Raw genomic sequence first — 7,927 nt, forward strand, 5'->3', positions numbered from 1 at the left:
TAGAATTCTGCACTGAATCCATCTGGCCCTGAACTTTTTTTGGATGGAAAGCTTCTATTTCATTCTAGGATTTTTTAAGTTGTTTGTCTGCTTTGATTTAATTTTGGTAAGTGATAGTTATCCAGAAATTTGTCCTCTTACTTTGAATTTTCAATTTTGGTAGAATTCAGATTTTCAAAGTATGACCTGAATATTGTCTGTATTTCCTCTGTGTCCATTGTTTTCATTTCTGATTTTGTTAATTTGCATGTTCTCTCTCTACTTTTTCATTAATTTGGATAAAGGTTTGTCTATCTTGTTGATTTTCTCAAAAAATCAACTCTTCGTTGCATTGATTTTTTGTATTGTTTTCCTGGTATCTATTTTGTTGATTTCAGCCCTCAAATTGAATATTTCCTGTTATGTACTCCTACTCTCTGTTCTAAGGCTTTCAATCGCGCTGTTAATTCTCTTATATGACTATCCTCTGTTTTCATCATATGGGCACTTAGTTCAATGAACTTCCCTAGTAGCATATCAAGGTGTCCCATAAGTTCGGTTATGTTGTGTCCTCATTCGTTAAATATTATAAATTCCTTAATTTCTTTCTTTATTTCTTTTTTGACCCAGGTGTGGTGCAATTGCTCATTGTTCAGTTTCCATGAGTTTGCAGGTTTTCTACTATTTGTGTTGTTGTTGAATTCCAATTTTAAAGCATGGTGGTCTGATAAGATACAAGGGGCTATTCCTATTCTCTTGTATCTGTTGAGGTTTGTTCTGCCACCTAGTATGTGGTCAATTTTAGAGAAGGTTCCATGTGGAGCAGAGAAGAAGTTATATTATTTTGTCTTTGGAGGGAATGTTCTATAGATGTATGTTAACACCAGTTGAGACATAACTTCTATTAGTTCTTTTGTTTCTTTGTTGAGTTTCTGATTTGTGGTTCTGTCTAGTGTTGAGAGTGGTGTATTGAAGTCTCCCATTATAAGTGTGTGAGATTTTATATGAGCTTTGAGTTTTAGAATGTGGGTGCCTTTGTATTAGGGGCATAGATGTTCAGAACTGAGACTTTTTGTTGATGGATTTCTCCTGTGATGAATTCGAAATGACCGTCTTCATCTCTTTTGATTAATTTTGGTTTGAAGTCTATCTTGTTAGATATTAGGATAGCCACGCCTGCTTGCTTCTTGGTTCCCTTGGATTGGAAAATCTTTTCCCAAACCTTTACCCTGAGGTAATGTCTATCTTTGAAGCTTAGATATGTTTCTATGCAGCAGAAGGATGGATTCTGTCTTCGTATTCATTCTGTTAGCCTGTGTCTTTTTATAGGTGAGTTAAGACCATTAATGTTGATGGTGAGTAAGGCCCATTGATTGTTGATGCTTGTTTTTTTTTTTTTTTTTTTTTTTTTAGGTTTGTTGTTGGCAGTGTATTGTGAATATATTTGTTCTTCTTTACCCTTGGTTTCTGGTTTAGTTGGATTATCTGTTGCCTACATTTTTTTTGGGTGTAGTTACCTTCCTTGGGTTGGAGTTTAATTTCCTATTTTTTTCTGTACGGCTGGATTTGTAGATATGTATTGGGAAAATCTGGTTTTGTCATTAAATATGTTGTTTTCTCCATCTATATTGGTTGAGAGTTTTGCTGGATATAGTAGCCTAGGCTGGCATCCGTGTTCTCTTAATACTTTTAGAACATCTATCCAGGACTTTCTGGCCTTGAGGGTTAGGTATGTTTAATAAGATTATGTGTTTATTTATATAGGGGTTATAATCAAATCAACACTTTCAAATAGACAAAGAAGAATGATAAAAAATAATCTGTAAAATCAAAGTAATCTAACCATATAATATTAATGTAAATAAAATACATCATAGATCAAAATGATAAACATATGTAAAAAACATGAAGTTAAGTGTTATCAGAATGGCTATAAAATATAGGTATAAACCATCAACAAGAAATATATCTGAACCATAATAAAGTGTCACCATGGAACACTAACATCTGAATAAATTATTTTCACAAAATCCCACGGAAAACTCTCGTATATAAATGTATAAGTGACAACAGGGGAAATTTATTAGAAATTTTACTACCTGTAGAATTCAAGAACACCAGAAATGTTTCATCATAAAACTTGAAGTGTATAGCTAAGTAGATTTGTAACACAGTTACAAAATCTTAAAATATTAATGATTAAAAGATTGAGACGTTCTGTATATGCTGTATATGCAGAAGCCTATTACAGTTTCTGAGATTTTTGTGGTTCCTGAGCATTTTTATGTGCTTTTAGTTGTTAACCGCACCTCATTATATAAAACAGTGGAATTATTGATGTAGGATGAACAAGAACATCACAAAGTTGATGTGTGAAAGTCTGTCCTTAAGGAACAATGAGAATACTGTTGACACACTCACAAATGACATTGAGGTTAATGATTTTTTTTTTCAAGAAACATTGAAATTTGATTCTTACTTTACTGTCCAACAGAATAAAATCTGGTAAGTTAAAGAACACCAGAGGGAGGCCTATACAAATACTGAGCAACAAATTATTCATTCATAAGCACAGATAAAAATTAAACTAAGAAAGTAATGGCTTGCTACATATTTATACTCTAATCATGCAATTGAAATTATATAAATAGCAGGAATTGTTCAGGACTACATGTAGTAACATGACTGAGTCAAATGGAGGTAATTGTTTCAAAACCTTTACCAAAAGATTGTTTGATATTGCCATTTACATAATTTAAATATTCTCTATGACTTATTTGAGAATTCTATACATTCATACTATGCAAGTCTATGATCTTCAACCTTACTCTGCCCCTAATTTCTCTATGCCACCACAACCACTATTCAATTTTTAAACTTACAAAATTGGATTATTTTAGCAAATACCCAAATGCATTAACATCTCTTCTATTGAGAGAGATAAATTAGTTCATTAGAATTTAAAATCCATGTGCAAACCATACATGAAATATATGTGGAAACATAATTAGATATATTGTATGAAAATACTATTTTTATTACAAAAGGTAAAGATAAAAAATGAATGTTCATAAACATAAACAAATATATGAGATTGGATGAGGAAAGCCCACATTTTTAGGTTCTACATAGTTTTTGGTTCATGATGGCTAAGTAAGATGTGAAACTCTAGGTGTATTTGTGAAGAAGTTTCTAGAGTGAATTAGTTGAGATAGAAAGACTCATTTTACTATTGGGTGGCACCATTTAATGGAAAGGAGCCCTGAACTAGGTATGAAACATGAAGGGTTTGAGCACCAAAATCCATCTCTTTCTGTGTTCTGACTGTGAAAAATCTACAGGCAACAGAGTCATGTTCCTGCTGCCATGTGTTCCCCTGATATGTTGGACTGTTCTGATGAAATGTGAGACAAAATAAGCCCTCTTTCTTTAGCTTGTTTTATCAGACAATTTGCTGTAGCAATACACATAAGTAATAAAATGTTGATTTATTGTTATCATGAATTACAAAACAGGAAATACACACATTTCTTCTACTCTATAATTCACTACTGTCACACTGTTTCCTATCTTCATAATCTGATGGTATAGAAAAGGATACAATGACACTGACAGTAAGATAAAACAAAAACTTAGAGGATGGAGTATGCTACCGACCAAACATCAGCTTCTGCTTATATTCATAATATCAAGAGCAAATGGTTACCTTCCTCGTAGCACATGCATATGAAAATTGGAGATCTATGGTCTAATGCTTTTTACAGAAAGTAAGAACTTAAAATAAATAGTGTATTTTGTCAGAATGGGAGGATTGGAAGTTACAGGGTGGTTGCATGCTCCCCACCTAGCAAGGTAGAAAATAATTAGTTGGGCATGATGATTCAAATTCTGTATTTCATCAAGAAAGAATTTTAGAAAAATTAAGATTAAAATTATCCAGTCTCAAAATGAATTAGACTATTTTATGGAATTAAATACCCAACATATGGTTTGGACAATCCAATGACATCAATAGAATATATAAGATACTTAGACAAATAAATATTTATCAAAATTGGTTCATGAAACTGGATGCTATGGACATGAGTGCATTTTCTTGCCAATACACCTATAATATATGAGATCTTTTTTCTATTTAAGTTTATAACATACATTCTGAAGTAAACTTAGGAAACATTTAGAATGAAATTGTATAGTATTTTAAATCACATTACCTTTGGAAGGGCAGAATGAAAGTTATATTGAATAATTTATGAGTAATTGGCTACAAATAAAACATAAAGTAAAAAATAATTATTATGTGTAAGGTTGGGATGTGTAAGGTCTTTAGATGATCTTAAAACAGACAGGAAGATAAGTCATATCTCCAAGAAGGAAAACATTCTTGAAAGTCATTATTATAATGAAAGGAATTATGAGTAATTCAAAATTTTTAGTAAGCTGTTCCTGCTTGAGCAAGTGTGTTATGCAGGAGAAAGTGCTTTGCATTGATGTATGACCTCACTTTCATGTTCTGCTCAGTTTATGCCCATTGTACAGTAGCTGGAATATTCGATGATTCTCTATAAGAATTCAAATGCTTTAGAGAAAGAAGAAATATCAGAAAAGGTGAATTTTGTGTGATTTGCAATTCTGTCTTCTGGACTTTTATTTTTATATTTTCTATTAAATCCTAACCATGGTAAATGACATTCTTTCTTCAGTAATTCCAACAGTAAATTCTATAAGGGCAAGGAAATAGCAGGTTCTTGATTTTGACTAAGGATATTTAGATAATACATTTTCTATATTTCAATGTGTGTGGGTGTGTGTTCACGCACGCGTGCGTGTGTGTGCATGCACGTGGACACATGTGTATGTGTGGATGTGTGTGTTTCATCCCATAATCAAGGTTTTCAAGGTTTAGTTGTTATTTGTTTTCTCTTTTTCAGTATAATCTTTTGAGACAGCATCTCACTCTAGTTCTTTTTGCATTAAAACTCACTAATTAGTCTAAGTTGGTCTCAGCCTGTTTGAAATCCTAGCATGTCTAGAAGAAATAGTCTTCAACAGGTAAAGAAAATTAATTTGTTATGTTCTCTCTCTCTCTCTTTTTATTATCAGAATGGAGTTCTTGCACATTATTTCATTTCAAATCACACAAAACAGATAAATGCTGCCACAATCTACAATGGGTTGATTGGTTGTCTTCAGATGTCTGTATTCTCCTTCTCTGAAGATATATATTGGGATGTTTCATGGAAATAAAAAGACTATGTTCTCTGTTTACTTGTATTGTTCTGAAGTTCAAGACAGGTGTTTAAATGACAACTTTGACATTTTGCTTTTAATCCTGGTATTGCTTAAATTTCTGTCAGAGACACTATTCTATAGAATATATTTGCTGTATACAAATACAAATAACTGTTAATCTGTCTCTTGCTCCACTTTTAATTTTCTTCAGCATTAATAGAAAGGAATCCATTTTTTTCCTTCACAGTTTTACTTTATGAACCTGGAAATAGGAACTTTCTGGCTGAGTCTTGTGTTAGTCATGGTTCTCTAGAGAAATGGAAGAACAGAATCAATGTGAAGATTGATATAGTTAGATTAGACACAGATATAAATGAAGATATTTCCAAAGGAAACAAATTTATGTTATTGTTGAGTTGAAGAAAACCATTGTTCTATAATACATAGGCAGCAGAATCAAGAAATCAGGTGCAATAATCCAGTCTAAGCCTAGAGTCATGAGAACCAGGCAGTAATGTCACTACCAGTACAAGACATAGGTACTCTGATGTCCCCATGAGATGATAAAAGTTTAGCTCAAACCTGCATGCCAGTCACATTTCATTATGCTTCCTTGTTCTGATAAAGCACCGGAGAGTTTGACAAGTCCTTCTATCTTAGGGAAAATATATCTTTACTCAGTACTCTTATGGAAATTATGTTACAAACCGAATCCTCTTTTTGGGCATTGCAGCCAAGTTAGGTTGGCATACATTATTAACCCACTTAGATATTTTAATGTCTTTAAGTTTGCTTTTGCTGTATGAGTTTGTGTATTGATATTTATTTCATTATTATTAAAATTAAGCAATGCTCACTCTGAGCTTCTAAGAGTAAAATTTATTGTGAAATAAATTTATTTTTTCTAAAATCTTTGAAAAACTCATGTATTGTTATGCATTCTTCAGTTTCAAAATCCTTGTTTTTTAAAGAATTAATTAATTAGCAATTTGCATCTTATCAAGTGACCTACCACTTTTAGTAGATTCTAAAAGAGCTGCTAGAGTATTATATTGTAGTTAGTTCTGTATTTATGCTTAAGGGGGAAAAAGGCAACTTTTAAAAGGAAAGTCTTTGTTGGAATTCAATGTCTAAACAATCCCAACAGCAGGAGATATGGTTTAATGACAGACATTGTTGGCTGTAACAGTAATATACACAATTCCATACACAGCTCTAGTGAAACTCAGTTCACACAAATAGGAACAAAGCTGATTGGCTGGCTCTTAAATCTATTTGTTAAAGTCAGGATCTTAGTAAATACTCGTTGAGGTGGTGTTCATTTATGAAAAAGGAACCATGAAATTCTGTGTCTGCCATTGAACAAGTGGTTCCTGTAGCTAGCTGCTGTTGTCTTTTTAAAAATACATCCTTCTCAATTTCATCTCTCAATCTCCACTGCAGTGTTCACAAGCCCAAAGGCAATTTTACAGAATCCATTGTTATTCCCATTTGTTTGAATACTCAGAACAGAGACCCTCTACAGTGCCACAGGGGATGCAAGCTAAGTCCTTCCAACTGAGACAAGATCCTGGTTTCACCCAAGTTTGTTTTCTATTAAAAGCCATGTTGTTAAATACCATATGCTTTGTGACCACAACATCATTGTTTTTATTTTTAAATATTTCTTTAAAAATATAAAGAGCTTTCTTAACTTGGCTGTGTCCATGCCCAAGCAGTTTATCACCACCACAATATGATGTTGCAGTCCTCTTGTTTTCCTTCAAGTGTTATTGGTAATCAAGAATGTTACACAAGCAAATAGCTTCATTGTTTATTACACCAATTTACTGAAGGAACTTCTCATTGTATACAAAGTACTAACAAGGTAGCTCTCATACTGAGTTTCTATCAATCTTTTTTTTCAAATTCCCCTCATGCTTTATTTCCTCATGAAACCTGAACTCTTTTCGTGACCTTTACTCATTCCTACCAAACTCAAATTTTAAGTGTCAACTTGATACCATCTGGAATTACTTAGAATGAGAGTCTTAATAAAGAATAATTTAGAGGAGGTTGCCCTGTGAGCATATCTGTGAACAACTGTCCTTTTTGTGAATTAAAATTGGAAGGTCTACCCTTAGTGTCACAGACAAAACTAATGAAAGTTATCCATAAGCAGAAAGCAAGTAGGTGGCATGAGTGAATTGGTTTTTCTGCTCTTAGTGATGCAAGTGACCTGTCTCACTGCTGAATTTCCTATTGCAACTTCTCCTCAATTATGGACAATAAACTTTCAGTCAAAACTAGAAAATAAACAAACATTTCCAATTGAGTTGCATTTGGCCAGGGTGTTTTTATTACAACAACAGAAGCTATCATTGAGAATCCATTCTAAGCAAAAATTTCATTCTCAAGAATTTGTGATTTTTATTTAATTTTGGTAAGTGATAGTTATCCATAAGTTTGTCTATTTCCCTTAAATTTTCTAAATTTGTGGAATATAGGTTTTCAAAGTATGACCTAAAAATTGTCTGGATTTCCTCTATGTGCATTGTTATGTTCCCCTTTTCGTTTCTGATTTTGTTAATTTGCATGTTCTCTCTCTGCTCTTTCTTTAGTTTGGATAGAGGTTTGTCTATCTTGTTGATTTTCTCAAAAAACCAAGTCTTTGTTGCATTGATTTTTTTGTATTGTTTTCCTGATTTCTATTTTGTTGATTTCAGCCCTGAAATTG

The sequence above is a fragment of the Phodopus roborovskii genome, unplaced genomic scaffold (assembly GCF_943737965.1).
Source record: "Phodopus roborovskii unplaced genomic scaffold, PHOROB, whole genome shotgun sequence".
Classification (NCBI taxonomy): domain Eukaryota; kingdom Metazoa; phylum Chordata; class Mammalia; order Rodentia; family Cricetidae; genus Phodopus; species Phodopus roborovskii.